The following is a 15,740-nucleotide window of genomic DNA, read 5'->3' as shown; positions in this document are numbered from 1 at the left end:
GGCAAGCTGCAGCACGATTTGTCTGTAGCAGGTGCTTATGAGTTTCCACAGCTGGCCACAGCCGCTCTGTCGCTCATGCCCCCCCCCCCCCCCCGCAATCCCCCCCTTCCCACAAGGAAACCAGCAGTCCCAAACCTCTGCAGAGCTTCCACTCGCAGTCGATGGGTGGTCCTCCTCGGACAGCCGGTCTCTGCCTGGCAGAGCTGCTCTGCTGGGGAACGAAGTCCCTTGTTAGTGGCCGGAGGATCACATTAAGCTTCATCTCTGCAGGGTTCCTCACCCAAGAGCTTCCTGCCGCATGGGAAGAAACAGGCAGGACATTAGGAGCTTAGTTATGAAGGGAGTTAGATGTTATGCTTGGGCAAAGGTCAGGAGGCTGTGCTGTATTTTGTGATGCCCGTGATTGGATTTGAATTTTGGGAGGCAGGGTGTGGGTCAGCAGGTTGGACCTCTCTGTGACCAGAAGGTTGCTGATTCCTAATTTCTGTGCTTAACATGGTAACCGCATCTCCTCAGATCCCAAGTTTCACTCTCACTGCTATGTGCGCGTGTCTTAAAAAGGAGAGTGTGATGGAACGCCTCAGTTCTCACACATCCTGGTGTGGCGCTTCTCATACTTGTACGAGTAGTAAATCGTTTAATTTCGTTTTCACTTGTCCCAGTCACGGCGTGTGTGTGTGTGTGTGTGTGTGTGGTGTTTTCATGTATGGCTTTCTCACGGATGAAAGTGCTTCAACAAACTGCAGACCTGTGAGATGCTTAGCAGCCTGCATTTCCCAGAAACACTCTCAGAGAAATTAAAAAGAAATGGGGTCAAAACCTATACATTATTCATGGTGTTTTGCAAAATAGAGGAAAGTCTCGGCAATAAAGGTATCGCAACTCGGGGGGGGGGGGAAGGATGCTGGAATCTGGGCCAGTTTTGCTATGTATAGCTTTCGGCCCCATTATTACCAGGACAAACATGATGTGAGGTGAGCTGTGTCTTAACATGATTTACTCTAAGTAGAGATGGGAATGTGAACAAACAGGGAGAACATCTCAACCGAGAGATGAGACCGTTTCTTTGGAAAGCGCTCATTAATGTGAGCGGCATGTTGAAAATGTGCGTTCGGTTTTAACATTGATTTTGGGAATATACACTGGAAAACAAGCTTTCAAACTTGGTTACTGAACCAGCAGGACCTCTGTTGGGGTAAATCAGAGTTGCAGTTATTTCGGCCCTGGTGTTCAGGTTGGGGCCACCCTCAGATGCTGAGGGAACGGGGAGCACGTGCAGGTGTATTGAGGTTACACCATAATGGAGCAATGCATTGTGGGAGTCCTGCCAAGAGGCAGAACACTCTGTTGGTGATGGGCAATGAATTCATATCATCAATTTGTTATGTTTCGTGGCGATAATTAGTTTTGTCATTTTCTGCAGGGGTTTTTGTGAGGTTTTAGAGTAAAATGCTCCACGGATCAGTTCAATACTTGAATAACTTGGCATATATTGACACTTTTCATTTTCCACACACATCCCATTTCATGAATTATAGACGACACCGTGAAACAACAGCTCGATGGTGCAAGAGTGATTGCCATCGCCATAGCAACTCTTATTTTCTAATTTGGCTATGGCTCGTGTTTTGCCGCAAATTCCGGAACCATCTGAACTGGTTCCCGCGGGTTTGGTTGACTGCCGCCCGCAGGGCCCCATGGTTTGAGGAGGCCAGTGCCACAGTTGGATTGCCCTGACATCATCGGGAATCATGTCTTTAAGCAGCAGAGAGCGGCCGGAACCTTCCGGAGCCGCAGTGGGAAGCTAGCTAAGAGTGTCTGTCTGCACGCTAGCGAGAGTGAGGAAATCCGGGCCGCTCACTCACAGCGCGGCAGGTGTTCTGACCTTTCCTCTTAAAGGACGTCAGCACTTGATATGTCATACAAAGTGCTCACATCATCACCCGAGCTGGACTTCAGCTGTGCAGGGACAAGTCTGCGAGCCGCTGAAGTGATACTTTCCTTTTCAGAACATAAATTCGTATGTAAGCTACAACAATGAAATATTAAAACTGAAATCAAACATTCACCAGAATAATATAATTGCGTAGTGGGGGCTTTTATCCAAAATTAATGACATGCTGTATAATTAACAACTGCTAAGCTATTTAGGTTATGTGTCTTGTTCAAAGGTACAACACAGGGGTGTAGTTCTTGGGACGTGAGCCTACAAACTTCTGGTGTTGTAACCTAACCACATCCTACTGGAAACCTACCCACGTTAGACCATCAAAAAGTCACAGACTGAGCACATATCACGCTGTTACCAGGACTTGATTACAAGGGACAGGTGACATGTCCCCCCCCCCCCCCCTTGGAAATCAAGCCACCAGTACCACTTCCTGGGGATTCGGTAACACTATCTGGGTTCGATGTGACCTGGTCTGTCGGGTGGAATGCCACCGAGCCCCACCCCCAAACATTCCTCTTCCAGCCGGGACGTGCTGAGATGCAAGCCACGGCCGGAGGAAGTAATTATTCCTTTTTTCTGGGTGGCTAGTGATGCATGAGGCCTGAATGTGTTTGGAGTTAGACACTCTGCTTAGTGACAGCGAGTTCCCCTTCTGGTGACGTCTGTGAACCTCAAGGTCTTTCAGAGGTTTTCAGTCTATGTTCCCCTGGCTAGCACTGGGGTCCTTCATCTCACAGATCGGGGCTATTCGAATGTCAGTCCTCAAGGGCTGAGCCCTGCTGATTTCCCAGCCTTCCTTTACTTGTGAGTCAGGTGTGAAGCCTCTGTGGCCAATCGGAATCGGTAATTATTAAACTAACTGCTGGAGAGAGCTGAAAACGAGGCCTGGATCTGGAATCCAGGGCCAGATTTGAAGAGCCCTGACAAAGATGCTTCCATGATACCATCTGTAGCTCCGAGGAGCTGGCAGAGTGGACTCGGGTCATGCCCAGATCCGTGATGACCTTGCCAGCCGTCGCCTCCTACTATCTTGGCTAAAACTCGGCGAACTAACAGTGTTTGGGCTACTTTTCTATATCCTTCTTTGCTTCATCACTTTACCTCTTATAGATAAATTACGTTGGCCATCCTGAAACGCTGAAAAGCTCGAGTGTCTTCGACATGATGGTGAAGCCAGACTAGGGACGTGACAGATTCAGTTTCCAGGAGCTATGTGTGAGATTTTGAAGCAGAGTTGAGTAGATTGAGTAGACCTTGAGACTCGAGCCTGCAGCCAACTGCTGCCCTCTGGCCTAGTGGGATCTGAATCTGAATGATTGCAGCTCACAACAGTGCATTACTTCAGCACAATGGGTGCATTACTGGACTCCAGTGGGTTTGCTCCAGAACTGGCGCAGTACCATAAATTTTGGGGTTCGTCTATTCCAGTCTGAAGCAGGAGAACCTGATCGCGGTGATGTCACAGTTTGATGCTGGCAAGGTCTGATGTTACCTTTCACAGGCAGTGGTAAACGGTCCGGCACTGCTGGAACTGCACCCGATGGTGTGAAACTGAAACTGGGGGTCAGGACGGTGGAGGCGTGGCACTTTCTAGAAGGCCTGCCATGTCACGGTCTGGAGACTGGGTTGGGATGCTGAGGGATTCGGCAGGCTGACTTTGATAGGAAAAGTTGAGCTATTTCAAGCCCTGATTCTGTCAAACGGCACTTTCCTCCTGAGCATATTGGGTTCCAGGACGACGCTAAAGGGTGGACTGGCGTGTTCGCTTGCGCAGTAACGTTCATCCTCTCAGTGGCCCGTCTCGCGTCGCTGCTCCAGTCGTATTTCCTTCAAGCTGCCCCATCTCACTAATTCATTAGTGTCATCTGCACCGGTTGGGGTGTCTGTTCATCTGTGTTTATAATTACACACTGTAATTGATTTTCAGCTGGGTAAATTAATTGTGGAAACTATGACACAAACGAAAAAGAATTAATTTACCCACTGATTCTGGGAGCATCTTAAGAGTTCAGGCCATTAACCTGGACAACTTCAACATGTATTTGGTGAATTTGGTGCTCTTTGTAGAAGACTGACAGAGAGTGTAAGAGTATCACAGAGTATGAGAGTGAAAGTGTATTAGGGTGTCTCAGAAGAAGCACCTTTCTAAGGAAGAAATTAATAAGACACTTGTTTGAATCGGTGAAGTGCAGCATTAAGAGGATTTGGGGAACATGGAGTGGTGTAGGATGGTAATGATGTGCCTGGAACTGGTGGATTGTGAGCGGAGCTGCTGCAGAGCTTGGTTATGGGTTTGAGCGGGAGGTGAGGCAAGGTCCCTGTGAATGGCCCCCAGTTCTGTTAGCCAAGCTTTCTCATTCCAAATGAGCTTTGAGCAGGTGACACAAGGAACACTGGCGCCTCACCGCAAAATGCCAGGGCAGCGGCTGCGTGACGAGATGTGTGCCGCTTTACAAATGCAGACAAATGCGTTTTCTTTGTGACGCTCTGCATCCCGTTTTGAAAGCTGTAAACGGAGCTGGAGGGCGAGGAACTTCATCTTCGCCAACATTTCCATTATGTCTTCTGACAGAGCGCCGTGGGCACCCAGGCGTGTGATTCGAGGACATCCATCTGGGAAATGGGTTTGTAAACACGCAGTTTCCAAAAGCTAAATGAGTGGAGTCCGGCCTCCAAAAATAACTTGGCAGTTGTTTCCGGAATGTATGATAAGGAATGCAGGTTTGGGGACCGGAACCTTCACAGGAAGAGAGAAGTATGAGGACATCACCGCCCCTTCCCGCTGGACTACTGCTTGGTTTTAGCTGACTCCCTGATGCAGGGGTGGTCCGTGATGACCTGCCTTTTCCATCTCTACATCCTGCAGAGATGAGTGAAGAGCCAGCAACAGAACAGCACAGAAAATCAGCTGTAACAGGCCAATTTAGAGCAGAACACAAAATATTAAACAAAGGCATGTGAGTCACGGGGCCCAGTCATGCTTCAGGCGGTCAGCAGGTGAAGAGGCTGCTGGTCGGACAGCTTCTCCAGCACAAAGAGTCTCGTCAGGCCCTGGAAAAGGATCCTGCAGCTCTGTTGCCATGGTGATAAAGATTGTACAGGAACGCTGAACTAGGCAAATGCAAGCTTGATAGATTCAACTCCAGAAGCAGTTTGGAGGTTTACTTGAACAGTTTCTGTTCTTTGGGTTTGACTTCGGGTTTTGTGTAATAAGACTTGTGGCTGACACCAATGGTGAAAATGATCAGGGTCAGCATGAATTAAATATTGCATTTCATGCAATGCCTCCTGCGGGCAGCAAGGTGGCGCAGTGGTTAGCACTGTCGCCTCAGGGGGAGAGAGAAGGAAAGAGGTGGAGCTGAGCGAGGGAGGTGGTGAACATCCAGCGATGGTCTCTGAAGCCCTCAGAGAAGAAGATCCTTCACTAGTGGGGAACTGATGTGAAACTGCTGACTCCGGTTCTGCTGCAAACAGAACCACATGACTGAGGGTTGAGAAGGGAATGAACGGATTGTGAAGATTTCCTTGCCGGCTTGAGTATATAAGGTATAACCCCCAACAGGAGGTAGGAACACTTAGATATCAGGTTATTTACATGTTGTTAAAAGCTGGGACTAACGGTCATCCAGTCCTTTATTCAGTCTTTGATATGAACATATAATTAGGCCTTTCATTATTTATCAACACAAATACATGTATAGTACTTCCTGAAAGTGTGTTTGTCTTTCATATGTCCTAGAGCAGTAATCCCACTCTTAATTTGTCAAATGTAGAAACCCTGAATGACGGACAATTTCATTATTTATGAAAACAAAATAAGCAATGGAAAATCAAAGCTCATTGTAGAGCAACCTTTAGAAGCCAGAAGTTAAGCCCTAAACTTCTCTTAGATACTAGTACATCTCATGCCTCATTGTAAAGAATGGTACTTTCCACCCATTGTTGCACAAACTGCCTGAATAGACTGTTTATGTGTCGATACAGCTGAGATCTTTAGTCAGTTAATAAATCAGTTCTGCCATTTCTCCTCTTAATATATTCTTTGGTGGATTAGCTGGGATGTTTAGGGTCGCTGCTGTGATCCATTACTCATTTTCCTTGGAAAAATTCGTGGGTGGAGAACTAGTCGTTCTTCCAAATATGGCGCTCGAATGATGTTGAGTTATCCGTGTTTGTAAGCAGAAAAATATCCCCAACTCAAGACATTTTAATGGTAGCATTGTGTTGTCTTAGTTACATTTTTGATTGTGGCTTAAAAAAAAAAAAAAAAAACATAATCTCTGGACGTTTCATTCTTCATAAACTGTACAGGATCACCCAGGGAGGCTTTGTAAGCTTAAGATCAGTCTTCTTTTTTTAGAAAGAAAAGATTTCTATCCTCCCATGAATGCCATCGATTTCCAGCTTACATTGTACTGCTGAGGCATGAACACGGACAGCTATGATAATGGATGTCAGTTACAACAATGGTCTGCGGATCGTAGGACACAGACCCATGGGGCCGAGGTCCCATTGTGGACGTCTGTTTGCTCGATGTGCATATTTTCTTAAATGACAACATCTATTGACAGTCGTCTTGAATTTTCTCCATAAGTAACAAGGTTTGCATTATGATGAACTGAGGAACGTGAAAGCGTACTGCAATGGCATTATAACAGACTGACGTCTGGGGTTTCTTTAGATGAGCGCATGGTCTATTGTACTAATCCGTGCAGATAAGACCTAGGTGACCTAATCTCCTTTTAAAGAAAAGAGCCATCCACCCAATTCCTGTCGGCTGCCTTTTTGTTATTCACTCACGAACATACTCACCTCGTTAACTGAGCTAATTCGGTTCACCTACGCACTGTTATTTGCTTGTTTTAACAACTCACACGCTCATATGCAGCAGTTCCTGCAAGGAATGCAAATTAGCTGTAGACCAAAACTTCCAGGAGGCTAGGGATTGGTTTCGATTGGTAAAAATGTGACATCGGCAGGATGTGTTGGGTTATTCTGGTGCTGTAGCCCTGACAGAGATCCTCTTTCCTGTTGCAAAATAATGCAGCATTTCCTCAGCCGCTGTCGCAGGAGCAGCTGAGGTGGGTAATTTTTCCCAAAATGCAGTGGCGTGGTCCGTTTAATAGAGACATTGCCGGCTCGCCAGGTAACTCCAGCCTCACTCGGCGATATTCTAGCGCGACTCAGTCAGCCACATAATGATTAAATCAAAACAGCCAGCAGAGGTATTCCTGCCCCTCAGGTTGTCGACCCCACCTGTAAGATTACTGCTTAGCTTTTGAAACTCTAAGACCTTGCCCTAAGTGCCACATTCCTCAGCTGAGTGTGGGCTGCAGGAAAGCGAACCCCGACCTTTTCTGGTGTCCTGGAGTGTGACTCCTCTCTACTCCACTTCCCCCCCCCCCAGCTTTACCTGTCTGCTAATTCCATGTGGGTTGTTAGCTGGGAATTCTGGGAGCTTCAGTGTGACTCGAGTCTATGTTTTTTCAGACCTGCTCCTTTTTCCTCCTCCTTTTTCCTCCCAAGGTGTTGAGAGTGAGAGAAACATTGGTGAAGAGCAGAAATGCACGATATATTGGTTAACATATCAGTATGTCATGTATAACTACTAAAATAATGGAGATTATGGCATGGGCTGATCAGCCATTTTCCGGAATAGAGGATGAGGGATTCTGTCGCCTCGTTCACCACTTAGAACCTTCCTACGGCCTCCCAGGTCATCACTGTCTCACTGGCATCTCACTGCCTGCAGTATATGATGTGGGAGCTAAACACAATCATGGGATCTTAACAAGTAACGTCACTGACGTCAGTTTCACTAAAGAATCACGGAGCTCAGGGATTGGCTGGTTATCTGCACCGGTAATATCCATCCATCCATTTTCCGTAACTGCTTATCCAACTCTGGGTCGCGGGGGGGTCCGGTGCTTATCCGGGAGGCTATGGGTGCAAGGCGGGGAACAACCCAGGATGGGGCATAAACCCATCACAGTGCGCATTCACGCACCAGTCACTCACGCACCAGTCACTCACACACGCACACCTATGGGTAACTTGGTAATTCCAATCATCCTCAGTATGTTTTCGGACTGTGGGGGGGAAACCTGGTCACCCGGAGGAAACCCCACCATGACGGGGAGAACATGCAAACTCCACACACATGGAACCATGGTTGAAACTTGAACCCTGCTATTGAACAGTGCTAACCACTGCACCACTGTACTGCCCCCACCAGTAATATTGCACAAAAATATACAGTTTCAGTAGTTTCGCATCAGTTCCCCACTAGTGAAGGATCTGCTTCTCTGAGGGCTTCGGTGACCATCGCTGGATGTTCACCACCTACCTCTTTCAGGTCCACCTCTCCTTTCTTATCTCTCCCCCTCCAGCCCATGCAAGTCCTTGGGTACCGCCTCCCTCCATTTAAAAATGCAAGTCTGAAGAGTAAAAATAGATGTGGCCCGTTACGTCACAGTGATTCACACAGAAATAAAATCATTAGCCGTTTTGCGTAAAAGGCACGTAAACGCCTAATGCTCCAAGGAGCTTAAGTGAAGGATTAAATCAGACGTCTGCAGTGTTCACATCGACAGTTATTTCGGTGGCAAATTAAAATACTTAACAGCTTTAATGTTTCATAGAAGACAATGAAAGTAATGCACTTGCATGTATTAAGAACATCAGCCATGTGCCTCTTAATTCCGCAACTGGGTTGTCTGTTATTTCTCATCCAGAAAGAGGTACTTAGACTCCGGTACCCTGGCAGGTACCCTCCAAAATGTCTTTTTTTTTTTAGCTTACATCTTTAAAACTGTAAACACTGACAAATTTCAGATAAGAAAATTTAAAGGGAAGTTTTTTTGTTTTTTTCTTTTGTCTGTGTTCTCCCCAAATAATGTCCTTACCTTACGTTTGAAGGAGATCTACTTGCAGCATCCCTTCCAGTGGTTCACTGTGCAAGTCAAATAAGTGATTCTACTACTTAAATGCATTACAGAATCAGGTGGCGGCATGAGATGTTTGCTGTGGTTGGGGAGGGGGGGGGGGGGGGGGGCGCTTTCAGGAAACAATTCTAATTGCAGATGGAGATGAACTGGAAGTCGTGGTTTGTAAAGCCTTTGTGAAGTTTTCCCCTTGGTTTTGAATAGCACCCCCCCCCCCCCCAGCCCTTATCGGGTCTGTACAGCTGTACCCCCGCCTGCTGCTCAGTGCCATTGGTCAGGGACTGGCATCACGCCCGAGCAGCACCCCCTTCCTGTGCCAAACAGCTTTCTGTGCAAAGTGGCGACAGAATACCCAGAGTTATTCTGGTCACCTTTATTTGTACATATACAAATGTGTACAAGTGCCTCTTAATGAGTTTTTCCGTTGAGATGCGAAACACTATGATGCGTTTGTAAGTGGATGGCGCAGAAACTCCTGCACTGCTGAACCCCGCTGATTTGAAGTTCTCTCAAACACTGGGACAATGCAAACATGCAACCTTCTTCACTCTGGGAAAGCCGTACAGTGAACAAGAAAGATCCAAACAGCTTTCCAGTCAGGTCCACCTATGTCTTCTGGACACTTCATCCGCACTTGTTGAACTGGTCGATGCAATTCGCAGTTGATTATGCCTTTGTTCTGCTTTGCAGTGGGGTTTCCTTCCCTGCGCCAGTATGACCTCCTGTCAAAGCCAACCCCCACGCCCCCCCCCCCCCCATCTCTCCTCCCACCTTCGCTCACTTCCCAGCCACTGTAATTTTAGTTATTAAAGGCCAACTGACAGGAGACTGTCAAGCCTCTCGTGAGCCGGGCCTTCTGGGAAATCTGCCAGCCTTTCGCGAGTGTCGGATGGGCGGCAGACTTGGCGGTGGGGGCTGGGGGGATGTCTTTTAATCGGATGCAACATGGCCACAGACTGCTATCATGGCATGACTCTGGCCCTCTGAGTTCTCGGCAGCCGGCTTCCTGTCTGCCCCGCACACTGCGAGGCCACCAGCCCCACTCCCAGCCACTCACTGTGTGGCAGGATGCCCAGAAGAGTTTAAAGGCATAAAATCCCACGATTTATTAGTCTTTTTTCAAACAGAATGTTCCACGGTTCCCTATTTTATCCTGGGTGTCCCCTGCTTTATGCCCCGTGTCTCCTGAAATGGGCCTCAGACTCCCCTAAACCCTTCGCCGAAATTTGAGGTCAGAGAAGATGGGCATATGAATGTACTGCGGTCTTGCTCTTCAAAGGATAACACATGGATAATTACCACTGACATCTGAATACTTCCTCCCATTCAGGGTGACCCCAGTTACCTGAGTCTACACTTGTGACCCTGAGCAGGCTAACTGATTGGAGGGATGGATGAATATGAATAATTGGCAGTGTGCACTTTGTCACAGCCTAGAAGAGTCTGTATGTCTATTCACATGCCCTGTGTGCTGGTTTGGGGACTGTCTGTGGCTGTGAGCGTCTGAGTTTATCTTAAGTTCAGGGTGCCGACGCAGACTCTCTGTTTTGGCCGCAGTTCCATTGGATCGCATTTCCATACGATTACTCACGTTAAGCTGCGCAATAAATTAGACTAACGATTTCTGAGGTAATGAGTCCCATCTGAATCCCGGCCAGGGAGCAGAGGCAGCCAACACTGGGAACGGCACAGGTCCCCCTGAGGATCTGTAAGTGGGATATATGCAGTATATCACTGCAAATGGCGAGGATGGTCACGAAATGCCAGTGAGCTCCTTATGGGCAGTGCAGTGTCAGGTCTGTCAGCTGTAAGCTTTCTCTGAGATAGGATAGCTCTAGCTTAGTCTACAGTGTGAGTTGGCACTCTGCTATTGAGATTAGCCTAGGTATCATTTTCTTAAATATCTTAATCATTGTGTTATTGATTGATTGGTTGACATGCATCATTTGGATATGATAATTCTGGTTGATTGTTATATATATATATTCTGATCAAGGACATTTAAAATGATTCCTTCCAGGGTTGTGGATGTAACCAGAACAGCCATTCTGGTGATACCCAATACTTCGTCCGGAAATGGGCTTTATAAATTCTGGCTATACTGAGAACACTGGTGTCATTCGAGGAAGTGTACTTTGTGCAAATTATCAGCATTTCCAGTGAGGCCATCTTTTTTTTTTTATTATTGTCCAATCAGGAAGTCCAACCATTGGGTTAGACTAGGTCGGCTTATCAGGAAAATCACTGAGGCTATTTAGACCTCCAGAGAGTTAAATCCAGTCAGGAATGTAATGACTTCTGAAATATGCTAACAGGTTGCCTACAGGACATGTCTGCCCTTTCGGTGAAAAGAACAGAGCTTATACTTCCTACCACAGTCCTGCGGCACATGTTTAAATAGGTCATGTAGCGTGGGGACCAAACAACGGGCACCGCAGTCGTTGACATTCCCCAGCTATCCTCGCCTGTTTAGAGCCACAAACAGCCCCGTCACATCTGTGAGTAGTGGCAGCATAGCTGGGTAACGAGGGAGCGCTTTGGTACCACAGGTAGGCGGGACCAGGTGGTGGGAATTATGAGGGTGACTCAACATGGCCAGCGGGTCGATTTGCCATGACTGTCATCCAGAGGTGATGGTGGGTGTTGAGCAGTAGTGTCAAAGGGTCCTGTCTGTAGTATCTGTGCTTGACAGGACCAACTGTAACATTACCTGATGCATTAGCACTAAAAGGCATCAGCTAGCAAGTGCTGCTACCTGTAGCATTAATTCTAACTTGCTGAGATGGCCAATACCTGTGGAAGTAGAAGCACTTAGACCTACAATAAGGTCCCATGACAGCCCTGATGGTCAGACCTACAGCATCTAGAGGGAGGTCCCATGATAGCCCTGATGGTCAGACCTACAGCATCTAGAGGGAGGTCCCATGATAGCCCTGATGGTCAGACCTACAGCATCTAGAGGGAGGTCCCATGATAGCCCTGATGGTCAGACCTACAGCATCTAGAAGGAGATCCCATGATAGCCCTGATGGTCAGACCTACAGCATCTAGAGGGAGGTCCCATGATAGCCCTGATGGTCAGACCTACAGCATCTAGAGGGAGGGGTTCCATGATAGCCCTGATGGTCAGACCTACAGCATCTAGAGGGAGGGGTCCCATGATAGCCCTGATGGTCAGACCTACATCATCTAGAGGGAGGGGTCCCATGACAGCCCTGATGGTCAGACCTACATCATCTAAAGGGAGGGGTTCCATGATAACCCTGATTGTTAGACCTGTGATTCTATGGTTTGACCCAAACAGAGGCTTTGGATTTGTGTCCCTGAAATGGTTTACGGTGCAAGAAGGCCTTTTCTACTGAAGGTCTATGCTAATAGCTATGTCATTAGAAGCATTTAAAAAATTTTGTAAGCTAATGTCTACAATGTGGATCCTTCTGAGGCATAAAGATGGTGGCCCCCATTCTCAGGGTCTTCCTGAAGGCCCACTACAGTATTTTACAAATCTGAAGTGTAGAACCGTATTTTCCTTACTTCAATACGTTATACTTCTTCTCTGAAATATAATTCAAGGAGCTATTTGCTAGGATCCTCAGCTGTTTGATTGCATTGCAGATTTGATTACTTTTTCCAGCAGTACACAGCTATGGATTTTGCTGTCAGTTCAGCCCTAATGTTGGATTTTGGGAGATTATTTTTGAGAGATTGTGTATGAGGGATTATTTTGAGGATCATCTTGACTACAGTGAGCTTTATAAGAGTCTTTCAGCTTTTCCATGAATGATATAATTGGACTACAAAGGCTGCCTTTATCGTTTTACATTTTTCACCTGATTGCCATAATTGTAAGTGCTGTCTTTGGCTTATCTTGGAAAAATATGAAGATACAATTTCATTCAATTTCATTTCAATTTCAGAAGCCGTAAACCGACCCCTGTCACATCACCTACAAGCCAGCGGCCCCCATTCAGCAGCAATCTTTGACCAAACATTGACGCTAAGGGCAAATTGTACAGCTGCAGCTAGTTGTTGCTCAGAAATCCCCAGTACAGCCAAACCGTAGAAGGATCTTGTTAGTGTCACCTTCTGTCAGTGAACCCGCCTGTGCCGTATTCCTGAGCCCCGTTGGTGTACCTTGGTAAACAATAGGTCTTCTGTGAACTAGCTGTAGAAGATAAGAAATTTCCTTAGTGACTGCTCGTTTTGGTGTTTCCAACTTCATTCCTTCAGCTTTGTTCTCTTGCGCAACACAGCCGAATACTGAGCTTGACGGTGCAGCCTGTCCTATGCGTGTATGGCTGGATCTCCCGAGGATTAATCAAAAGCAGCAAAAGTATGCGAGTGCTGGTTGAAAACGGGCTTCCGCTGTTTTTGAGAGTTCCCTCTGTGGCTTCTTGCTTTATTTAATTACATTTTTTTTTTTGGATCTTGTGCTTATGACAGGGTAACACCCACATCCATGCCCTATAATCTGACAAGTGAAGTGGCTCTTTATGTCACAGGTATTAATGAAAGATTAGGGTGGATAAATCACCCTCGTAAAAAAATTTAAGACCTTACTGGCTTTGTGCTGAGCAGCTTATCACTGCTGGTTACCCAGACAAAGTGTTGAGGAAATCTCCATCATAATGAAGAGACGTATCACTAGAGTCTGAAGGATTTCCATATTTATTACTTTTGAATATTTGTAGGCTTTGATCTAGAAACGTATAAACATTCCCTAAAATATATTCAAAAGCATTGTCTAGACTGCAGTTTCCGTGGAGCCGTAGTCACTGTGGAGATCTGCAGTCTGCAGTCTTGCTAGAAGTGAAACATTAGCGGATCCCTGGGTTTTGTCGTCTCTAGCCTTTGTTGGCATGTGCCGGCAAACGGTCCTCGTGAGTTAGACTGCAAAGGACTGAGGACGGCTCACTGTTTCATCGGTGCTCGTTTGAAAAGAACCAACAAAAAGAATAGTGATGGAGACATTCTTTCAGTATGACTATGTTAATCACTCAGTGCTTACCTGAAGCAGTTTGGATCGCAGGACGCTTACCAATTCTCACAGCATCCCTGGAAGGACTGTGTGTGCAGCTTCAGCTGTCGTCTTGGGCCCGGTGACACGTGAGCGATTAACAGTCCCTCCCACGCACCTTCCGGAAAACGTGATCAGGTGCTGACGCCTGAAGCTGGCTATCTATGCTTCTCAAAATGGTTAATGCCCCAGTGTCTTTGAAGCTGTTAGTGTCCAGAGAGTCCTAAATCTGGACAATGGGACACCGTGGACAGAGGACACTAACCTCAAACTGTCCCTGTTATTTAGTTTGAACACAGTTTGAGATCCCTCGCCTTGAGTTTGGTCTGTAGCTGTGTTTGTATGTTTGTTTTTAATATATATATATATATATATATATATATGAAGATATTTCCAATGCAATATTTTGTGATAAATATTTTTTCCATAATTATCTGAGAAAGCCGAGAGTCCTCCACACTGTTCTGTCTCCCTGCTGGTGCATTGATAGCCAGCAGCTGAATACTTTGCTTCTGAGTTCGGGCCACGCCGCCTCTGGCGCCAGCAGGAGGTTTCCTGCTTTATCCCTTTTTGTGGTGGCCTACATTCAGCTAACTGACTTCGGAAGCCGGCAGGAGTTTTTCCTTTGCAATTCTCCCCCTGCCCAGCAGCGAATCGCTACTTGAAATTTTAGTTTTTATTGTATTATCTACTAAAAAGCCATTATAGACTCTATAGACAGATATTAGGAGAGGTAAGCCGTCACTTCAGCTGTTGTTTATTTTAACAACATGCACCAATAAATCCTCCAATATTGTACTGGGAAAGTTACTGGACTATGGATGGATGCATCTTTTAATATCACAGTGGACACTTCATTTACTGGGGAATTGTACAGTTGTGTTGTGTCGTATTAATAAACTGTTAATGTTTAGATACGCTAATGTCAGTACTTAACCCTACCCATTAGCGTTTTCTCATTACAACTTACTGATTCTCCAATTATACTCTGAATCAGCCAAGACAGCATTCTAAAATGGCTGAGGACTGCGAATCGTAAGCGAGCAGTCAGTCAGAGCTGTTTGCTGGGAGAGTTCAGTGGACGATTTTGTCCATCTGCAGATGCAGGATAGAGGAAGCTGCGTCCGTCTTCTCTGTGTCTGGTCTGGTATCCATTTTACGGTTCTCTGTAGAATGCTGAGCACAAACAGTTGGACATCCTGCCTTTTTCTGGGCCCTCATTGGCTGTAACCGTTTACCAAAACCCCGCCCATTCTGGAATCTCTTCTTTCATACGGCAGATGACATCATAGTTCTTTGCTGCGGCAACGTTACATTGCGGGATGTGCTCATAATGTGCAAATAAATTACAGAAAATTCTGTCTGATATTTTCTCTTCATCTGCCTCGTGCCCATTGCTTCCGGGATAGGCTCCGGACCCCCTGCGACCCAGTAGGATAAGCGGTTTAGAAAATGGATGGATGGATGGATGGATGGATTTTCTCTTCATCTGCCTCGTGCCCATTGCTTCCGGGATAGGCTCCGGACCCCCCGCGACCCAGTAGGATAAGCGGTTTAGAAAATGGATGGATGGATGGATTTTCTCTTCGTTCCTTTCTGCCTGAAGCCCTCTGTAAATGACATGCAGGCACGGTCTACACTGAGTGGTGTTTTTCTGTGACCATACAGACTGCAGTGATGGTGACATCACACCAAACACCTTCACTGTGTCTCTCTCAGCCTTATTTAATGTCGTCTCTGTATTAAGGTGTTCTCTGAGAGCTCTTGGGATTTAGCGTTCTGAACTGACCTCATTCTGACCTCACAGTACATCTGAACTGAGTCTGTA

General features: G+C 46.5%; 1 protein-coding gene and 1 long non-coding RNA gene across 4 annotated transcripts in view; one reads left to right on the top strand and one right to left on the bottom strand.

Annotated features, from left to right (window-relative positions):
• The window catches only part of LOC125706623 (polypeptide N-acetylgalactosaminyltransferase 18-like), a 44,430-nt gene that overhangs the window by 5,477 nt on the left and 23,213 nt on the right, over positions 1-15,740 (top strand). The gene's annotated exons all lie outside the window — the stretch shown is intronic.
• Positions 140-8,892, bottom strand: LOC125706626 (uncharacterized). Its single transcript, XR_007382035.1, has 3 exons — positions 8,857-8,892; positions 8,298-8,388; positions 140-291 (listed from the first exon to the last, which is right to left on the bottom strand). It is a non-coding gene; the product is annotated as an uncharacterized LOC125706626 (long non-coding RNA).

The sequence above is a fragment of the Brienomyrus brachyistius genome, chromosome 13 (assembly GCF_023856365.1).
Source record: "Brienomyrus brachyistius isolate T26 chromosome 13, BBRACH_0.4, whole genome shotgun sequence".
Classification (NCBI taxonomy): Eukaryota; Metazoa; Chordata; class Actinopteri; order Osteoglossiformes; family Mormyridae; genus Brienomyrus; species Brienomyrus brachyistius.
The sequence above is the reverse complement of the archived record's forward strand: the minus strand, read 5'-3'. Positions and strand labels throughout refer to the sequence as shown.